The sequence below is a fragment of the Notechis scutatus genome, chromosome 1, assembly GCF_049901735.1.
Source record: "Notechis scutatus isolate UNSWTSFEM ecotype Mainland chromosome 1, rNotScu1.2, whole genome shotgun sequence".
NCBI lineage: Eukaryota > Metazoa > Chordata > Lepidosauria > Squamata > Elapidae > Notechis > Notechis scutatus.
In genome coordinates this window covers 304695521-304715088 of record NC_142009.1, presented here as the reverse complement: position 1 = coordinate 304715088, position 19568 = coordinate 304695521, and the positions used below count along the sequence as shown (strand labels likewise).

At 38.2% G+C, this 19568-nt stretch overlaps 1 long non-coding RNA gene across 1 annotated transcript in view; it reads left to right on the top strand.

The window, feature by feature from the left end:
* Positions 1 to 8949, top strand: part of LOC148133467 (uncharacterized) — a 37680-nt gene extending 28731 nt beyond the window's left edge. Inside the window, exon 4 of the long non-coding RNA XR_015747412.1 lies at positions 8756 to 8949. This is a non-coding gene — a long non-coding RNA (uncharacterized LOC148133467). The remainder of the gene's footprint in view (positions 1 to 8755) is intronic.
* Positions 8950 to 19568: the final 10619 nt, after the last annotated feature.

Below are 19568 nucleotides of genomic sequence, written 5' to 3'. Positions count from 1 at the left end.
AAACGCTTTCACAAATACCTATATGGCAGGCCCCTTGACCTTGTGACAGACCAGAAGCCACTACTGGGCTTACTTGCCAGGGACTGCCAAACACCATTTTGTCCCCTCACATGATGCACTGGACAGTTTTCTTGGCAGCATACCGCTATTGGCTCATACATCAACTGGATAAGTCCCTTAGCCATGCCCACACACTCAGCCAATGCCCAATCCTGATCATTGTGAAGGACCCAGCCCCAGTTGCCCCCATACTCCTAACTAAATAATTGTTGTCTGACTCCATTACGGCAACAGAAATCACCAAACACTCCGTCAAAGATCAGGTCATTGCCCAAGTATTGAACTGGTGGGGACTGGGTGGCCAAAGGGTCCAGTCAGCACAGAATTCCTGCCCTTCTATGCCTAGCAACATGAACTGTCATCTCAACGAGGTTGTTTACTTTGGGGGAATAGAGTGATAGTCCCGCAGAAGCTGTGGTGACCAGTCTTGGAAGTCTTGCATGTAGGCCACCCAGACATTATAAGAATGAAGGTGCTTGCCCACAGTTATGTTTGGTGGCCTAACCTGGATAAAGCCATCGCTGAATGGGTCGCCTCTTGCCAGCCTTGCCAAGAGTCGAGACCAGCACTGCCCTCCGCTCCAGCACATGAGTGGGAAGCACGCAAAACACCCTAGTCAAGGGTCCATATTGATTTTGCGGGGCCATTCCAAGGTCAGACATTGATGGTGGTTTTAGATGCATACTCAAAACAGCTGGAGGTGGTACTAATGCCATCAACCACCTCAGATACCATAATCAAGGCACTTCAAAAATTGTTTGCAACCCATGGACTACCAAATGTCCTTATGTCAGACAATGGGCCAGAGCTCATGTCAAACTAATTTGAACTATTCCTGGCAAGTCTTGGCATCCATCATGCCCTGATTGCACGATTTCATCCTACTAGCAATGGGCAGGTGGAGAGAATGGTACAGTTAGCAAAAGAGGCACTGGCATGAATGGGCCCAGGGAACTGGTAGACATGAATAGCAAAATATCTGCTAGTCCAGCATGTTACACCCAGTGCCACAACTAACTGGAGTCCGGCTGAATTTCTAATGGGTCGCCACCTAAGGACTGAGCTGGATCAACTGCACCCAAACTATTCTTCAGAGGCACCCACAGACTCAACCAGCCAACTCCGATCATTCACTATGGGGGACCTGGTACATGTGCACAACTATGCTGGGGTGCCCTTTGGATTTCTGTCTGGGTTATAGCCATAACCGGACAGCATTCCTACTGGGTGGAGTTAGAGAATGGCAGAGTGTGGCGCCACCACATTGATCAACTGCGTGGCCACTGGGCACCTCTGTCTGCTGCCAGCCTGAATGGAATCCACCAGAGACAAACCCGATTAAAGACTCTGAATCTCCACCACGAACGGGGACAGAAACAAAATAGGATGATAGCATAGCACAGGTACCTGTAGAACCGGTTCCAATTGTGTCAGAGACACCAGTAGCTGAGACTCTGAGGCTGCTAAGAGTGGGCCCTGTAGCAACAGCTGCTTCTCCTCCTAGTCCAAACAATGGACCAACTGAACTGCATAGGTTGGGACAGCCGCCCCACTGCCCCACCTACCTATGTGACTACAAATGTTAAAAAGCATAAATTTAAATATACAATGTTCCGTCTGGGTAGGGATGGGTGTTATGTATTGAAATGAGTAGCTAAAGTTAGTTACTAAAGTCACTCAGGTCCACTGTTGAAGTGGGGAAATGCTTTGTTCTGATTGGTTGACCGGCTGACAGCTTCCTATAAAAGGAGCGCTGTCAGCCAGGCTGTTGCTATTGTTCGTATGAGCTTAAGAAAAGAGTTTTGCTGAAGATCACTCTAGCTTTGCTTCCATTCTCACTCTGAACATAACAGCTATAATGATAGAATGAACTGTACCCATGTACCATATCACCCTGCTAGTCAGAGATGCCACTTCTGAACAATCCATTATCTCCTTGAGAAAACAAATGTATCAAGAGAGTAAACTTAACTTATTTCTGTATAAGAGAGGGTTCATGAAGGTTATATTCTTCCCAAAGTAAATAGCCTTTCACCTCATTCTTAGTATTGCTATTTCAGCAATTTTTAAGAGAGTTAAAATTTTGGGGCTGAATTAGAGAGAAGCCATACTGTCTCTTTTGAAAGCAAGCAAGTCATGAACTACTCTCTTCCAAAGAAGGAAGTAGTGCTGATCTTCTCTTTGGTTAGGTTTCTGTTCAGGGTTCTGTGGCACAGTTTGAAGATTAATAATTTAGTTCATGACCTGTGGAATATCTGACCATGTTTTACAACTGATTGTGCTATACATTCCTAATACATTGCAGCAAAAAGTAAACAATATGTTTTAAAGGCTGCTTAGATTAGATTCTCATTTTAATTTAATTTAGAATTATGCCACCTTTCAAACTATATAAATGTATGTCTGATTTAGCTGTCTTAAATTTAAGTTCATCACTACTTTTTCAGAGAGATGAAAAAAACCTGAAGCATTTGCAGCTTTATATCAGTTGATCTCCATTTTGTTTAAAGATAAAAGCCTATCATTATTTTTGTAAATGGAACATCTCAGTATGACCTTACTAAATATCTTCTCATATAATTCCCAAAATTGAGTTGTTGATTCTGAGGCCTCTGGACTATAGGGCTTAATAATCATTCCATAACTACTATGGTTTCAATTGCACTGGCCATCTAAAAAGAGATTTATCTTAATTTATCAACCACCTGGAAATCTCTAAGTATAGAGATATGAATATAAATTCTGCCATGAGGTTGTTCTTTTTACTTTCAAATATCTACACCGAAGAGGCTCTGAATTAAAACTTTATTTGTTTTTTAAATATTTATACAGTAATCCTCATTCTCAAGGACCTTTCTTGCCTTAATGAGGGACTATTACATCTGAGAATTAATATAAGATCACCCTTGGATTTGGTAATGAAATGGGTTTGATGAGAGAAACTGATATTTGTGATTTATGTGTGTCTATATGTATAGATGATTGATTTCACATTTGTGCATTTATGAGGTAGGAAGAAAAAAGATCGAAAGAATTGCCACCACTTGGGGGAATGACATATACATTTTCAGAGCTTTTTGTATCTATATTTATTTTTCCTTTTTAGCTTAAAACAACAAGCTCTTGAAAGCACATTTGTGATACTACAGCATTCAGAACACTCATCTTGTAAAATACCAGTCAATAATTACAAGGAAGCCATTGAAGATCCAAGTTTTTCTGCATGTCTTATTTTATAAAAAGCATATCATATATCATATAATTTTCAGGTGTCAGATTCAAAGTCTTGTATTTCAACAATTTGGAATCATGGCAAAAATAACATTGGCCAAGCAGCTTTGCAATTTTATTGACCTTGGCCTTTGATCCATCTGATGTTATCAGCTTCTTGCAGAGCCAAGTGACACCTGTTTTCAGTATTTTAGCTTTGTTATTTTATCCATAAGCATGAAAGGGCTCCAGGGGACCAGACTACTCTAAAAAAGTAGCATAACTGCATTTTTTCCCTGCTTTTGGTGAGTTTTAATATCCCATTATTTCTTTTTTCCCTTTTTAAAACAAGTCTGATGAGCATTTCTTCATTTTGTATGGCACATAAACTGATCCTGTCATCTTACTGAATCTCTATATAAAAGACATTCCAAGGTTGCATTTTAATTAAGATTTTTGTATAAAGTCCTGTGGAATTCAAATGTTGATGTGGCTCGTCATATAATCAATGGCTTTTCTGAATTCTTCAACACTGGTATTTGCTTGTTGCGTACATTATGGTCTCCAAGTGCACAGTGAAATCAACAGACTGTTTCAGAAATTGTTTTGGCATCTATCATACCCCTGGTGGAGACTGACTCTGGGGGAGAGGAAGAACAGCCAACAGGGAGTGGAAATGTGGCTCCGGAGGTTGTGGAGGAGGCTGGGGAAGGGCAGAGGCCCGTTGGGCAGTCAGAGAAGGACCCAGGCCCATCCCTCTCCATCCTAGGGCATGCAGGGAGGAGAGGATAAGGGAGAGACATGGTCTACTTGGGAGGAGAGGGCCTTGATCCTCTTCATGGGCTGCAGCTGTGACAACTGAATAAGAGGATGGACATGTGTATGGCAAATGCTTGAAACAAAGCGTGGAATTATCTCTAGTTTATGGTTCCTTTCTGAGTTTGGCGTCCTTCCCAGTGTGTGTTCTGTTATCTATGGACGTCCTCCAGCCCTTATCTTGCCTGGTTTGTGTTGTTTTTTCCCCTCCTTCTTGTAACTGCTTATGTGGGAGATTTTTGTCAAGGATATTTGGAGCTTGGAAGCAAAGTGAAGGAATAAAAGGGGCTTCACTGGGGTTTTGTGACTGTGTTTATTATGTATCCCCCCCTGGGTCATCACAGCATCTATTAAAATAGGAGAAAGAAGCCACTTTCTGAAGATATGAATAGATTTGTAGACACAAATTAGAAAAGGTAATGTTTTGTGAGCTGGATTGTAAGCTTTCAAGAATTTCAAAGTTTAAACTAAATTTTGGAATCGGGCCCAAAATTAGATTGGGAGAGACCACTGTTGATGTCGTGCATTATTATATCATCATAGCATTCAGTTCCAATAGATAATTAGGAATTATCCTATTTGTAATTTCTGAACAGTCTCCAAAGGAGATAAATGTGTAGAACATTTTAGTAAGCTAAATTGATGGATAAGTAAGATTAAAAAGTCTCTCATATGGTAGGACTGCAATAACACAATCCAACTTTTAATTCATTGATAGAAACTAGGGAGAGTCCACTACAGAACCTATTCTTTCAGGCATTTTTATTTACATCTTGAGAGACAGGCAAATATAGTATTTCTGTTCTTTTTCCAGAATGAACTTTTGATTACGAACTTTAATTTGGTCCAAATATCGTATTGCTTCTGGGGGGAGGGAATGCTTATTAAATTTGCAAATGACAGCTAATAATCTAGAAAAGGAAACTCAAATTCCTGATAGAGTTAGAAAAAGGGATTGATGGTAACTTAATAAAATTTAATAGAGTTCTCCTCTTAGGAAACACAAATCAAAGTTATAAGATGGGGTACATGGCTTAGTAATAACACATGGAAAAAAGAAACCGATATTATATTTTATTGGAATGCAATCATGAGTCACAAATGTAAGAGAGTTGATTTTTGCTGGGTACATGGACATCTATGGGACATGAGAGGAAAGGGAAAGAAGTAATATTACATGCACTTGTAATCCTCATGCAAATGAAAAAAATATCATATAATTTGCATTAGATGTGTTATGATGAATTGTTGTTATTCTTGAGCCACTTTTATAATCTATGTCCAAGGTGTCAGATGCTAATAGCTGAGTACACTATCATGTATTCACCGAGCTGCTTTATTTCCCTTGTTAAGGTATGTTTTGAACGTAACTGAATATGCATGCCATCTGCCAATTTTGACCACATAAGCCAAATTGACCAAAGTAGCCAAATATCACTCTTTCTAAGGGAGTGTACACTATAAAGGGGGAACACCATGAATACTACAGTATTACTGTAGTAGAAAGATCAGCTACCCAAAGATGGCCAGTTAATTACAAGCTGTCAACTAAGGGGGAGAGCAATAGTGATCCTGGGGGGAAGAATGAAGGGTCAGAGCACCCCACTTTCTGATGTTGATTAAAAGTGACCAAGATTAATGTGTCCACACTGATCCTGCATCTTTTTCTCATTGTGAGGGAGGGCGAAGGCAATCATTTTCCATTTTCAAATATTTGGGTAGTAACCTCTGCATACAGTAAAAAAACAACATAATCCTTTTTGTTCTAATCAACATAACAAGTTTATATGCACTACTTTCTTTGCCTTACTAAAATAGAACTACATACACTTTCCACAAATACCATTGCTCTCACCCAACAATAATATAAAAGCCTGCTATTCATGGATGGAAGAAGCATGAAAATATGCATTAAATGGAAGCAGGTCAGCAGATGCTATCAAATGTAGGCAAGTTAAAGAATGAATCTGTGACTAATAGAGAAGGAGTTGCTTGAGTCTTCAGCCCTGTCCTAATCTATCTTTTCCTGCCTATTAGTCTGATTATGGAGGGGCTGTACAAAATAGTCATTATGCACTATTGTCATCCTTGAGCCAATTTTATGACCTGTATCCGAAATGTACCATTTTCTCATTAGAAAAGCTAAAATGATCCATTAATCTTTTCTGCTCTCTCACATTCCTAGAACTTCTGTACTGTTTTAAGCAGAACTTTGAAAGAGGTGCAGTATATTGTAAAGATTGTTCATCAGATCTCTCCTCTCTTTTCCTTTCCTTTCCTGTCCTTTTCCATCTTTCACAAAAAACATGTAATAGAACAGGTTAACAGAATAATGCTTTTAAGGCTTTTCATTCCAGAGAGAACTCTTCAAATAAGTTAAATCTCCTAGTACTTCAGCTGATTGTGTTGCATCCACATTATTTTGTTCAACACACTTACCTATATGGATGTCATAAAAACAGAATATTTGCATAATGATTTATACCCATGATAGGTAAGTGATGTCTTTTCAAATGGCTAAAATTAACTTTTTGTATTTTAAATAAATACATTGCAGAGAAAAGAAATAATTTTGATATATTTTGACTTGTAAAGCCTTTAGAAAAGAATTGTATGTGGCTAATGATGTATTTTCACATTTAAAAATAGATGGGAGTAAAGTACATTGCCTTTTCACAAACATATTAACAGATTTCTAAGCAAATGTTAAAAAGCATTTTATTGATCATGAGTCATTAACAACAGGAACAATAGAATAGAAACAAGGACATTTTATAAAATGAAATATTTGGAGGTAAATACATAGACTGTACACTTTTCATAAGTTTCTAATATTAGCTTTCTGTTTTAATCTGTCCCTCTTTTTAGTGAATATAACTCCTATAATACCACTTGGGCTTTATTTTATTTAGTTGTAATCATCTTTGAACCCTAGTGTAAAAATATGGACTAATTTATGAAAAATGGCAATATCCCCCAGTGATCCCCTTTACAATAGGAATGTTATAATTGAAGAACTTATTTAAATTTGGTTTTGCTTGTTGATATGTGATTGTAGAACAGATACTATTGTGATTTTTAAAGTCAACATAGGCTAGAGTCATTGGAATTTGGTAGTATATAAATCGAATACATAAAATAAAAACCGCAAAGAAAGATTTTTAAATAGATTCTTAATGGAAATTAAATAAGCAAAACAAAATTTGAAAAAAAATGCTTTGGCTGTTGGCTAGGAAATGTATACTTTTTGGGAGATTAAATGTTCAGCATTTGTTATATCATTTCCATCACATATATTTTCTCCTAGATTTCTTAAAAATCTATTTTTGGTCCAAGATCCTATTTAAGGAAATGTTTTTTAAAATCTCCTAAACTGGAACAAGAAAAGAATTATAAAATATGTAAAATCTAAATCTAAACTGAGCTGTAGGGTATAAAATCAGATAGAATATTGTAAAAAGCATCACTGACACATGTGCTCGTTTCCCAAATGATCTTTTCAATATTGTTTTCAATCAGAATCTTTTGCAATTTTATCTCAGTGCTTCAATAACGGGCCATTCCCCCAACTTGTACCTAGCAGCATTTTAAACGGGCTTTACTAATATCCTTTTCTCCCCAGTGACTATATGCTAAGAGGCAGCTTTGTTTAGTAGTTAAGGCAGCAGTTAGAAAGTGGGAGATTGTGCATTCAAGTCCCATGTTATCTATGAAAGTCAGTTGGAAGACTTTGGGCCACGCTCTTTCTCTTAGCCAAGTCATTTCAAAGTGTTGTTGGAGGAGGAGGAAAGTGTGAATATATTTGCTGCTTTGAGTTATTTGCAAAAATAATAAACCAGAATACAAATAACAACAACAACAACAATAATAATAATAATCTAGGTCCTTGGGAAGGACTCAGTAAGCAGACAAAAATGCCAAAATCAGTCTGAAGATTTGGTTGACTATATAATGAAGCATAAAAATAATGCTGTTGTCTTCCATTTGTCCCCAGACTGGGAAAAACTTGGATTAGCTATTAAAGTAATATTTTCTTCCTTATTTGGATACCATCAAAGGGCAACTTATATAATATGTTAGCCTATTACTCATTACTTTGCAAAGAAACAAAATTAGTACAGTGATTTGAAATCAATCAATCAAATGTTTATTGTCAATGCACATGTGTACAATGAAATTGAAATGAGCCTCCTTGGTGCTGGCCCTGCAAGTCTGTCATATTAAACCTAATTGTGTTGTTTATGTTACATTCAGAAGTCTGACAGCCCATGGATAAAAGCTATTTTTCAGCCTATTCGTTTGGCTGGCTATGCTTCTATATCTCCTGTCCGATGGTAGGAGAGTAAAGAAGTGCTGACCAGGGTGTGAATCATGCCTGCAGATTTTCCTCACTCTGCTGAGGCAGTGGGTCCTGGTGATTTCATCCAGTGGTGTCAGGGGACAGCCCATAATTTTTTGTGCTGTGCTCATCACCCTCTGTAATGCCTTTTTGTCCACAGCTGTCAAGCCAGCATACTGTATCGTAATACAGTGTTTAAGGACGCTTTCTATCGTAGACCAGTAAAAAGAAATCATAAGTCATTGTTCCACCTGATATTTCCACAAGAACTTAAGGAAATGGTGTCTCTGTTGAGCCTTCCTGATCACCTGGATGGTGTTGTTTTTCTAGGTGAGATCTTGGCTTAGGTGGACTCCCAGAGATTTGAAAGAGGGTACTCTCTTCACACAGCCCCCCTTGATGTAGAGTGGGGCAGGTTCCTCTCTCTGCTTCCAGAAATCTAATACTATCTCCAGCACCTCGTCTGGACCTGCAGCTTTATTGGAAATCACGGCCTTCAATATAGCTCTCACTTGGTGTTCATGTAAGATGAGTGGCTGGGAGTTGGAGGGCTGGTGGGATGGCGGGATGGCGAGATGGAGCTACAGAGTCAGGTCTCTTGACCTTGTAGTGGGTGAAGAAGGTGTTCAACTACTCTTCCAATGAGGCATCAGAATTGACTGTCTTCATTGTATTGCCCTTATAGTTGGTTAGATGCTGCAGTCCCTGCCATACCTGCCTCAGGTTGTTGTCTGCTAGATGGTTCTTCACCTTTTGTTTATATTTTTGTTTAGCTACCTTTGATGCCTCTCCATAGATTTGCCCTGGCCTCATTGTATTTATCTCTGTTACCTGCCTTAAAGGTGGAATTCCAGGCTCTCAGAAGTGTCTGCACCTCTGCTGACATCCAGGGTTTACAATTCCCGTAGACTCTGATGCACTTGTCCACTGTTACATTATCGGTGCACATTTTGAAATATGAAACTATGGAGTCAGTGAATTATTGCAGCTCCAAATGTTCAAATATACTCCATTCAGTAGTCTCAAAGCAGTTTTGCAACTGGCAGAGTGCTTCCTCCAGCCAGATTTTAACAGTTTTCCTGTTTGGCCATATCCTTTTCCTAAGGGGAATATACTTTGGGCACAATAGCAAAGAGATGTGGTCAGACGTATCCAGATGGGAGATGGGGACTGCTCTATATGCCTGTCTTAAGTTTGAATACATATGGCCTAAACAGTGTTCTTACCTCTGGTGGTACACTGCACATACTGCACAAACTTAGGAAGAACAGACTGTAGACAAGCTTGATTAAAATCCCCAGCCACTACAAAAGCACCCTCATTTAACTTAGAGGGTGCTCTGCTAACATTTGCATCAGGTGGAATATAGACAGTGGTGATATTGAAATAATGGAAACAGGATTAGGGACTGGCCATGGGGACAGAGGTGTCTTGATGAGTTAGTTTTCTGACTATCCAAAGATAGGCAGATAGCAAAGGCATCTTGATTGTACTACAGGGTGTAATCCAGTGGTGGGTTTCAAAAAGTTTTCCTACTGGTTCGGTGTGAGTGCGTGCTTTGTGCATGCACATGCAGCGTTTGCAACTTACCTTCTGCTGCAAGCCCTACGTGTAAAACAGCTGGCGCACGGCAATTGGCTGTGCCGTGCGAAGCAGCTGAGATTGAAAAGCAGGAAATAAAGGTCAGTATAGAACCGGGGCATGTGGGAGGGCCCAGCAGCTGATTGTTGGAGCGAACCAGTTCACTCACAGATGATCCTTAGAGCTACCATTTTGGCCGAGCCAGGTCGAAACAGTAGAATACCACCACTGGTGTTAATCTGTAGTACAGGGTGTAATCTGTTAGTTCTGATGCATCCACTACATATAGCTTGTTCTCATAGCTATCTCATGCTTTGCATCTAAATGTAAACCCACTTGCCTTTGTTCTTAGTTGCTTAATTGAGATTAAGATATAGTAAGAGTTGCAGTCATTCAGTTTTGTTGTGAACACAAGTGTGTTCTGTGACCTAAGTAAATATTGTATTCTAAAAAGAATACAAATAAATGATTCCATGCATTGGAAGCAGGGTATTATTTTCAGCCAGGGTACAACATTCCCATAATAATTGTCATCAGTCTCACTATCCTTTGAGAGCTATAGAAGATGTGATTTTTTTCCTGCTTTTTTAGGAAATTGGGGGGGGAAGCAAGAGGTATTTAAAAACTTAATCTATGAAAAAAAAATCCAACCTTGGATATGAACTCTCTTGGAACATATTGTATGAGTAGATTGCATACAAAATGTGTATAAACAATTAGAGCTTTTGAATTGTGCTGTTGAAAATTGCTATTTTGTTACTGAATTTCAGTGGTGAAATCCTATAGCTCTGCAAGTCCGTCCCCCCCCAAATGGCCTGTGGTCCAAAGTTGGTCAACAAATTCCAGATTGCACAATTGGATTGTAAATGAATAGATTTAGATGGATTTGTTTCTAATAATAACACTTAGACTTATATACCACTTCATAATGTTTTACAGCTCTCTCTAAGCAGTTTTACAGAGTCAGCATATTACCTCCAACAATCTGGGTCCTTATTTTACTGACCTTAGCAGGATGGAAGGCTGAGTCAACCTGGAGTTGTTCAGAATCGAAGTCAGGGAGTGAGCAGTGAGCACTACTGCATTCTAACCACTATGCTACCAATACAATATGTACTGTATATTTTTTATATATATTTATGTTTTATATTTCTGAACAACCCATCTCCCTCAAAGAGGGACTCTGAATGGCATGCAATGCATTTTTACATATATACAAAATACATATTTAGCACTTTAGGATGCATTGTAGCATATATCTGTCTCATGAGGTTTGATAGGTATCTATCTATCTAGCCTTCCGAAAAGCAAGTTGCCACTTGAAAAAGCACCTTTAGGATTGAACACCTGGCTTTTCTCTCAAGTGCTAAGCTAGGTTGAGGTTGCTGCCTACCAGAAGCTTGACTTGGCATGCGGTTTTCTTTTTTTTTTTAATGTTTAGGGTTTAATAGCTTTTAATATGGTTATTATGTTGTTTCAAATTTTGATTGGGTGCAGAATTTGAGGTGAGATGGGCAGCTATATGACTGTTTTAAATCAATAAATACTTAGAAGAGTAGGGTTTAGTAAGCTGATATTTAAAGTTATCACCTTAGTTATTGCTGATGGAAAGTATTACAAACTTTAAAAACATATATAATAGAGGAATTTCCAAATCAAAATTTTGGCTAGTTTCTGAAGGATTGTCGTATTTCAGGCTAATACTTTTTTTAAGTACAGTGTTAAGAAAAAGAGAAAATTATCTTAATTTTACCTTAGATTCCCCACTCCCCTTGCTTTGTTTAACACTCCCTTTAAAAAGGTATTAGCTTGAAATACAGCATTCTTCTTTTGGAAGGTCCCTTTGATGACCTATTGAGTCTACTTCAACACATATTCTGTGACTTTATTGATAGTTTAATTCCTCAATGACAAATACGAGCACAGAAGAGTGAAACAAAGAATGCCACCTTTGTAACTTCTGCTATGAATTCATTTATTCCCATTCAATGGATTGCAATAATATAGTACAATTTAGACAGAAGCACAGGGCCCAGAATTTTTGTAAGTGGTGGCCAGTTACAGTTTTCTAACAGTAATATTTGCAAATGGTACACATACTTTGCTTGCTGACAAAATAGTAATTGAGCAAGTTAAGTATTGGCCAGGAGTGATTCAGACATAGATAAGTTTTGTACCTTCAATGACAACTGAGTTCCTGGTTTTTCATTTTCCTGGAAACCTTGGGCATTGTTTACTTAGGTACAAGATTTCTACTTCCTGAGATGGCTGTTGGACTAGATTGGTACTCAGGTTGAAGAAAATAGGCTATTTTTTTCTAACATAGAGAGCAGTGATAATTTATATTCTCTGGGTCAATAACAGCTCTAAAAAAAGTAAAGTAAGGCTCTGGAGAGAAATAGACACAGTATTTGCTGTCCTAATTATTTAACTTTACTTATCCATTTAAAATTCAGCCCCAAGGCTGGTTAGCAAAACCAGTTAGAATGCAAGTTAGAATGCAAGCTTAATAAAGCCAAATCAGAATGCCCAATCTATATTGGCCAAAGTTAAAGAGAAAATTAAATGATATTTTGCAGTACTTTATTGTGAAAGGAACCATAATCTAAAAGGACAAAGTGCACAGCAGTTTAAGTTAAAACAGTAGTTGGGTGGGGGTAAATATTTTTTACATTTTAAATAAATGTTAAAATAAAATAATAAAATAAAATAAATAAAATAAATCCAGGACTTTGATACCTCTACAATTATAACCCACTGCAGTTCTGTCTTCAAAATAATTACACAATTGCAATGAAGCCACCCAGAGACTTAGGTTGGTTTGGTTTATAAATATTACAAATAAGTGAGATAAAGAAAAATATGAATTTCACACAGAGATTCATACATGTGCGGATATGTATATGTATATATGCACGCATAGTCATCCATCGATAGATCCAATCATTCATTCTGCTCTTCTTCCAATGAATGTGATAACAACTGAGCCTCAATGAGAGGAAGAAAAGAACTGGGAGATAAGCAAGACTTCCTACCTAAACAATAAAGGGCTGCTTATATAAAGATCAGCTGTGCTGGGATTTCAAATCCACTTCAACAACATTGACTCAGCTGCTGAAGATAGCAGAGATATATAGAGCTGATTCTGAAAGAACCCTGTGTGGAAATGCTTTCAGTTAAGTATTTTAAGTTAAAATACAATTCACATTCACTCATAAGAGTGACAGTTATGTGTATGTGAGCTTCTTAGTGGACAAGAAGATTCTACTGGGCTCTACTTGCACATTAGAAGTCCAACAACACATTGACATACATAGATGACTAAATACAACAAGTTTTTTTTAAAAAAATGCCACGTGTATGAATCATCTCATCAGTGGAAAAATGTCTAGTGTAGTTTTGTACTGTTTTCTTAATAGTCATTTACTAAAAATAATTCTCATTGCCTTTCACTTTCTTCTATCATTTATATCCTTTTTTGAATTCCCCAATGATACCTTGTATTTCCATAAAACTTCAAGACTGCCTTACATGTACCTAATAAAGTGGATTGTAAAGTAAAAATCTTATGGAATAATTACCTTCTTAGCTTTTAAATGGTCATATTACTCTTAAGTGATTTTAACAGATATGCTCAAAATAGACTCATCTGGATTTCACCAGTCACCCGAGGAATTAGGTTAGCTTCATCTTGTTTAGCGAACTATCCAGGCAAACAGATCAAAGTAAAGCTGTACCTGTTTTGGTCCCAACTGTTTAACAGTGAATTTGAACTGAAAACAACAATAACAACAACAACAACAAACATGGTGATTTCTGAAAAAAAATATAGACTTAGTTCTCAGCATATTCTCCTTTTTCACTTCCTATTCAATACATCTTAGAAAAAGCCTTTCACAAAAATAGGTGTGTAAAGGTAAACGAAGGAAATAATTCTTAGATAATACACTATAGCAATGTATTACACTGATAGGCTGTTAACAACTATCCCTTCACAAAGTTACAAGATGACAGCAGTCAACAATATATTATAGAGCTAGAATGAGGGCACAGAATGAAAATGCTAATTTTCAGCTATCTTGAAAGCTATAGGTGGTCTTGGCATGGAAAAAAAATGCATTGCCTCCAAGAATGAATCTTTAAGGCATAGCAGGAGGCAGTTCTAACCAAGACTGTCACCATATGTGTTTGGAATTTCTTACACCATAATTAATAATCACTCTGTAGAGATGAATAATTTAATGCATCTTCCTGCACTAGGATATATAGACATGCAGATGCACACCAGGAGGAACATATTGCTGTACTATCTTCATTCTAATCTAGATCAAATCCAAATAGGTGGTTACTTTGAAACAATCAAATACAATGAAACCAAAGAGAACATGGTCCATCTTTAAATATTATATGTAACATATGCTTTGATGCTACCTGATGTATATGTGTGTATACAATGCATTCGGAAAGTATTCAGACCCCCTTCATTTTTATCAATTTTATTATGCTGCAGCCTGATTCTAGTTGTTCTCATTAATTATTTTTCTCATTAATCTACACTCAATACCCTATAATGACAAAGTGAAAACAGAATTTTAGAAATGTCTGTAAATTTATTAAAAAGAAAAAAAAACTGAAATATCACATTGGCATAAGTATTCAGACCCTTCACTCAGTACTTTGTTGAAGCATCTTTGGCAGCAATTATTTATTTATTTATTTGATTTGCCAATTGTTTACAAGATAATAAGTATAAATGTATACATAGTTGTGAATACATGAAATGGGTACATATAAGAAAAATAAAAGAATAAGAGAAACAATAGGACAGGGACGGTAGGCACGTTGGTGCGCTTATGCACACCCCCTACAGGCCTCTTAGGAAAGGGGTGAGGTCAATAGTAGACAGTCTAAGGTTAAAGTTTTTGGGGTTTGGGGAAGAAACTACAGAGTCGGGTAGAGTATTCCAGACATTGACCACTCTATTGCTGAAGTCGTATTTCCTGCAATCAAGTTTGGTGCGGTTTACTTTGAGTTTGTATCTATTGTGTGCTCTTGTGTTGTTATGGTTGAAGCTGAAGTATTCATTGACAGGTAGGACATTGCAATGTATGATTTTATATACCATGCTTAAGTCAGACCGAAGACGGCGTAATTCAAGGTTTTCTAGTTCTAGAATTTCAAGTCTGGTGGCATAAGGTATTCTACAACGAGTAGAGGAGTGGAGAACTCTTCTTGTGAAATATTTCTGGACTTTCTCAATTGTGCTAATATCAGATACGTAATGTGGGTTCCAGACTGATGAACTGTATTCGAGTATTGGTCTAGCAAATGTTTTGTATGCTCTGGTTAGTAGTGTGATATTACCAGAGAAATAGCTACGTAGGATTAGGTTAACAACTCTTAATGCCTTTTGGCTATGTAGTTGCAGTGGGCTCTAGCACTTAGATCATTAGAGGTGAGTATTCCAAGGTCCTTTACAGAGCATGGGTCATCAACAAGATCTTGACTATTCAGCTTGTATTTTATTTTCTGATTTTTTTTGCCAATATGTAAGACAGAGCATTTATTTGTTGAGATTTGAAGTTGCCATTTGTTTGACCATTCTGATACATAGTCAAGATCTTTTTGTAGGGTAGCAGTATTGTCTGTGGTATTGAACAGCTTTACATCATCAGCGAAGAGAACGCAATTGCTCTTAATATGATCACAGAGGTCGTTTATGTAGAGTATGAAGAGAGTTGGTCCTAGAACACTGCCTTGGGGAACACCACTATTGACAGGTACTGGATTTGATAGGACGCTCCCGATTTTGACCATTTGTTGTCTGTTTGACAGGAATGCTTCTATCCAGTTATTCAGTTGTCCAGAGATACCATAGGATTTTATTTTTAGGAGTAGTTTGTCGTGTACCACTGAATCAAAGGCTTTACAGAAGTCTATGTAGATTGCGTCTATTGCTTTGCCCTGGTCGAGTTGTGTCGTCCATATGTTTTTGCAGTGTAAGAGTTGCAGATTACAGGATAGTTTTTTCTGAAACTAAATTGTTTATTGGAGAGTAGGTTATTTGTCTCTAAGTGGAGGATGATGGATTGGTTAATAATTGATTCCATGACTTTACAGGTGACGCAGCATAAGGAGATTGGCCTGTAATTTTCAACTAGGCTTGGGTCTCCTTTTTGAAGATGGGGATGACTGTGGCTTGTGACCATAGGTTAGGCAAGGAGCTGGTTCTGAAAGATTTTTCAAAGATTATGCTTAGAGGTTTGGCTATGACAGTGGATAGCTTTCTTAAGAAGTAGGCACATATTCCATCCGGTCCAATAGATAGAGATGGTTTTAGATTGCGTAGTGCTTTTTCAACATTGTCTTCTGTGAAATCGATATGTATTAGATCATTGTTGTTATCTGTGGTACGGCTAGGAAATACTGGGCATGATCCATTGCTGTTTACAAATACTGAGCCGAAGAATGTGTTAAAGATGTTGGCTTTAATGGTGTCGTCGTTGCAGTCTTTACCATCAGGTCCTATCAAGGGAGGGATGGACCTTGAGTCTTTTAGTTTGTTGTTTACAAAATTGTAAAAAGCACGGGTGGAATTGGTGCTTAGAAGGTTTTCCTCTTGTTTAATGTGATAATTGGTGCATTCGGTCTTTATCTGGTGGCATAAATTTTTGTATCGGTTTTTGAAATTGGCAACGTGACCAGATTTGTTTTTCCGCCAGAGTGATCTCTTTTTGGATTGAAGTTTCCTTATTGATATGGGTAATCTGCTTTTTGTTTTGTTTTGGGAGTTGTTGTTGGTACATATAGTTTGATGACTCTTTTGACTTCAAGTAAAAATATGTTGTAATGGTCTTCAACAGTATTGCATCCAGTGAATAGAGATTGCCAATCAAGGGATGAGAGATCGTTGGGTTTTGGTCACCTCTCTTACTAAGGTCCTTCTCCCCTGATTGCTCAGTTGGACCAGGCGACCAACTCTTGGAAGTGCACAGTGCAGCAGAAATTTTATTGTACCCTTCCCCAGATCTGTGCCTTGCAATAATCCTGTCTCTGAGCTCTGCAGGCAGTATCTTTGACCTCATGGTTTTTGCTTTGCTACAGTCTGCATTGTCAGCTGTGAGGCCTTCTATAGAGAGATCCAAATCATGTACAATCAATTTAATTTACCACAGGTAGACTCCAATCAAGATATAGAAACATGTCAGCAATGGTCAAAAGAACTGTGAGGCACCTGAGCTAAATTTCAAATGTTGCAAAGGGTCTGAATAGTTATGCCAATGTGATATTTCAGTTTTTTTCTTTTTAATAAATTTACAGACATTTCTAAAATTCTGTCACTTTGTCATTATGGGGTATTGAGTGTAGATTAATGAGGAAATAATTAATTTCAACAACTCAGGCTGCAGCATAACAAAATTGGCAAAAGTGAAGGGGGTCGGATATTTTCTGAGTGCACTTTAGGTTTATGAGAGCAATTCAAAAATGTTAGTATTGACCTATCAACCCCTATATACCTTGGCATCTGAACTGAGCTTGAGAGGATTTGCAAGGAAGAATGGCAGAAAATCCCTCAATCCAGGTGTGCAAAGTTTGTTGCGTCATACCCAAAAAGACTCGAGACTGTAATTGCTGCCAAACTGCCAAAGGTGAGTGAAGGGTCTGAATACTTATGCCAATGTTATATTTTAGTTTAAAAATAAATAAATTTACAGACATTTCTAAAATTCTGTTTTCATTTAGACATTGAATTCTGAATGAATATATATATATATATATATGGATCTTTGGTTATTCGGTTTTCTCCCACGTAAGATTCAAAGTATCTAGGCAACGCCGCGAGGTCCCACTCGCCATCTTCAGGCTGGTGCTTTCGGCTTAGTGCCAGTGCAAGTGGGACCTAGTGCCAGTGGGACCTCGCCGAAACGTTGCCTAGATACTTTGAATCTACGCGGAGAAAACCGAATAACCAAAGATCCACATACAAATACCGAGAACCTCAGAAAACATATATATATATATATATATATATATATATATATATATATATATATATATATATATATATATATATATATATATATATATATATATATATATATATATATTGTGTATATGTGAGCTTGCAGCTGCTTCTTCCTTTTAACTGCTAGTGGGGTGTGTGACTTGATTGGGTGGGGGCTTGGCTGTGTTCTGATTGGGTGGGGGTGTGTTCTCATTGGTTGGGGGTTTGGCTGTGTTCTGATTGGTTGGGGGGGTTGGCTGTGTTGTGATTGGCTGGGGGTGTGTTCTGTTCAGGTGGGGGCTTGGTTGTGTTCAGGTTAGTCTTAGTTGCTGGGGGATTTGAGCTGGTGAGCTGTGATCCTGTTGTTTGGCTTCGCGTTCGTGGTCATGCCACATCTTCATGGTGGGCGTCGGTTCGCTTCATGTATGGGTTGGAGGGGTTTGAAGCAGGTAGTGATGCAGCTGTGGTATGCGTCTGGTCCGTGGTTGTGTCTCATCTTCTGTGTGGGTGTGAGTCTGCTTTCTACGTGGAAGTGTGGTGGTAGCATCTTGTGTGGCCCTCGTGGGTGTGGGTCTGGTGTCATTCTTCATGTTAGGTACTCCTTTGTTCATGAGGGCGGGTTTCCAAATGGCTGGTAGGCGGGAGGTATCATCTCGTTTATTCATGCTGTGTGGGCGTTTTTCTATCTCTATGGCTTCTCTGATTATTCTGTTGTTGAAGTGTTTGGTTTTGGCGATAGTTCTGGTATTTTTAAAGTCAATCTCATGTCCTGTGGCTTTGAAGTGTTGGACTAGGGAAGAGGTCGGTTCTTCTTTTTTGATTGAGTTCTTGTGTTCTTCAATGCGTGCACTTATTCTTCTGTTAGTTTGTCCGATGTATGTGGTGGGACAGGAGGTGCAAGGGATTTCGTATACTCCTTGGTTTTCTAACTCGATTTTGTCTTTAGGGTTTCTTAGGATGGTGGATATTTTTCTGTTTGTGTAGAATGCTGTTTTAATGTTGTGTTTTTGGAGGATCTTGCTGATTTTGTCTGTAGTGCCTTTTATATATGGGAGGAGGGCTTTGCCGTTCTCTTGTTCTCTGTCTTGGATTTTGGTTGGGGTTTCTTTTTGGATTAGGTGGGTAATCTTCTTTCTTTGGAATCCATTGGCTGTTAGTACGTTAGTGAGAGTGTGTAGATCGGTTTTTAGGTGCTGTTCGTCGGCTAAGCATTTTGTTCTGGAGATGAGTGTCTCAGCTACGGAATTGATCTGTGCTGGGTGGTGGTGTGAGAGTGCGTATAGATAGCGGTTTGTATGTGTTTTCTTCTGGTAGATGGTGTGTCCTAGGGAGCCATTGGATTTTTGTATACTAAGACATCTAGGAAGGGAAGTTGATTGTTAGCTTCTGTTTCCATGGTGAATTGTATTTTGGGGTGTAGGCTGTTGAGGTGTGTGAGGAAGTTGTTCAGCTTTTCTTTCCCGTGTGGCCAGATTATGAAGGTGTCATCTACGTATCTGAGCCAGAGTTTGGGTTCGTGATCATATTTTTCTAGAGCTTGTGTTTCAAAGTGTTCCA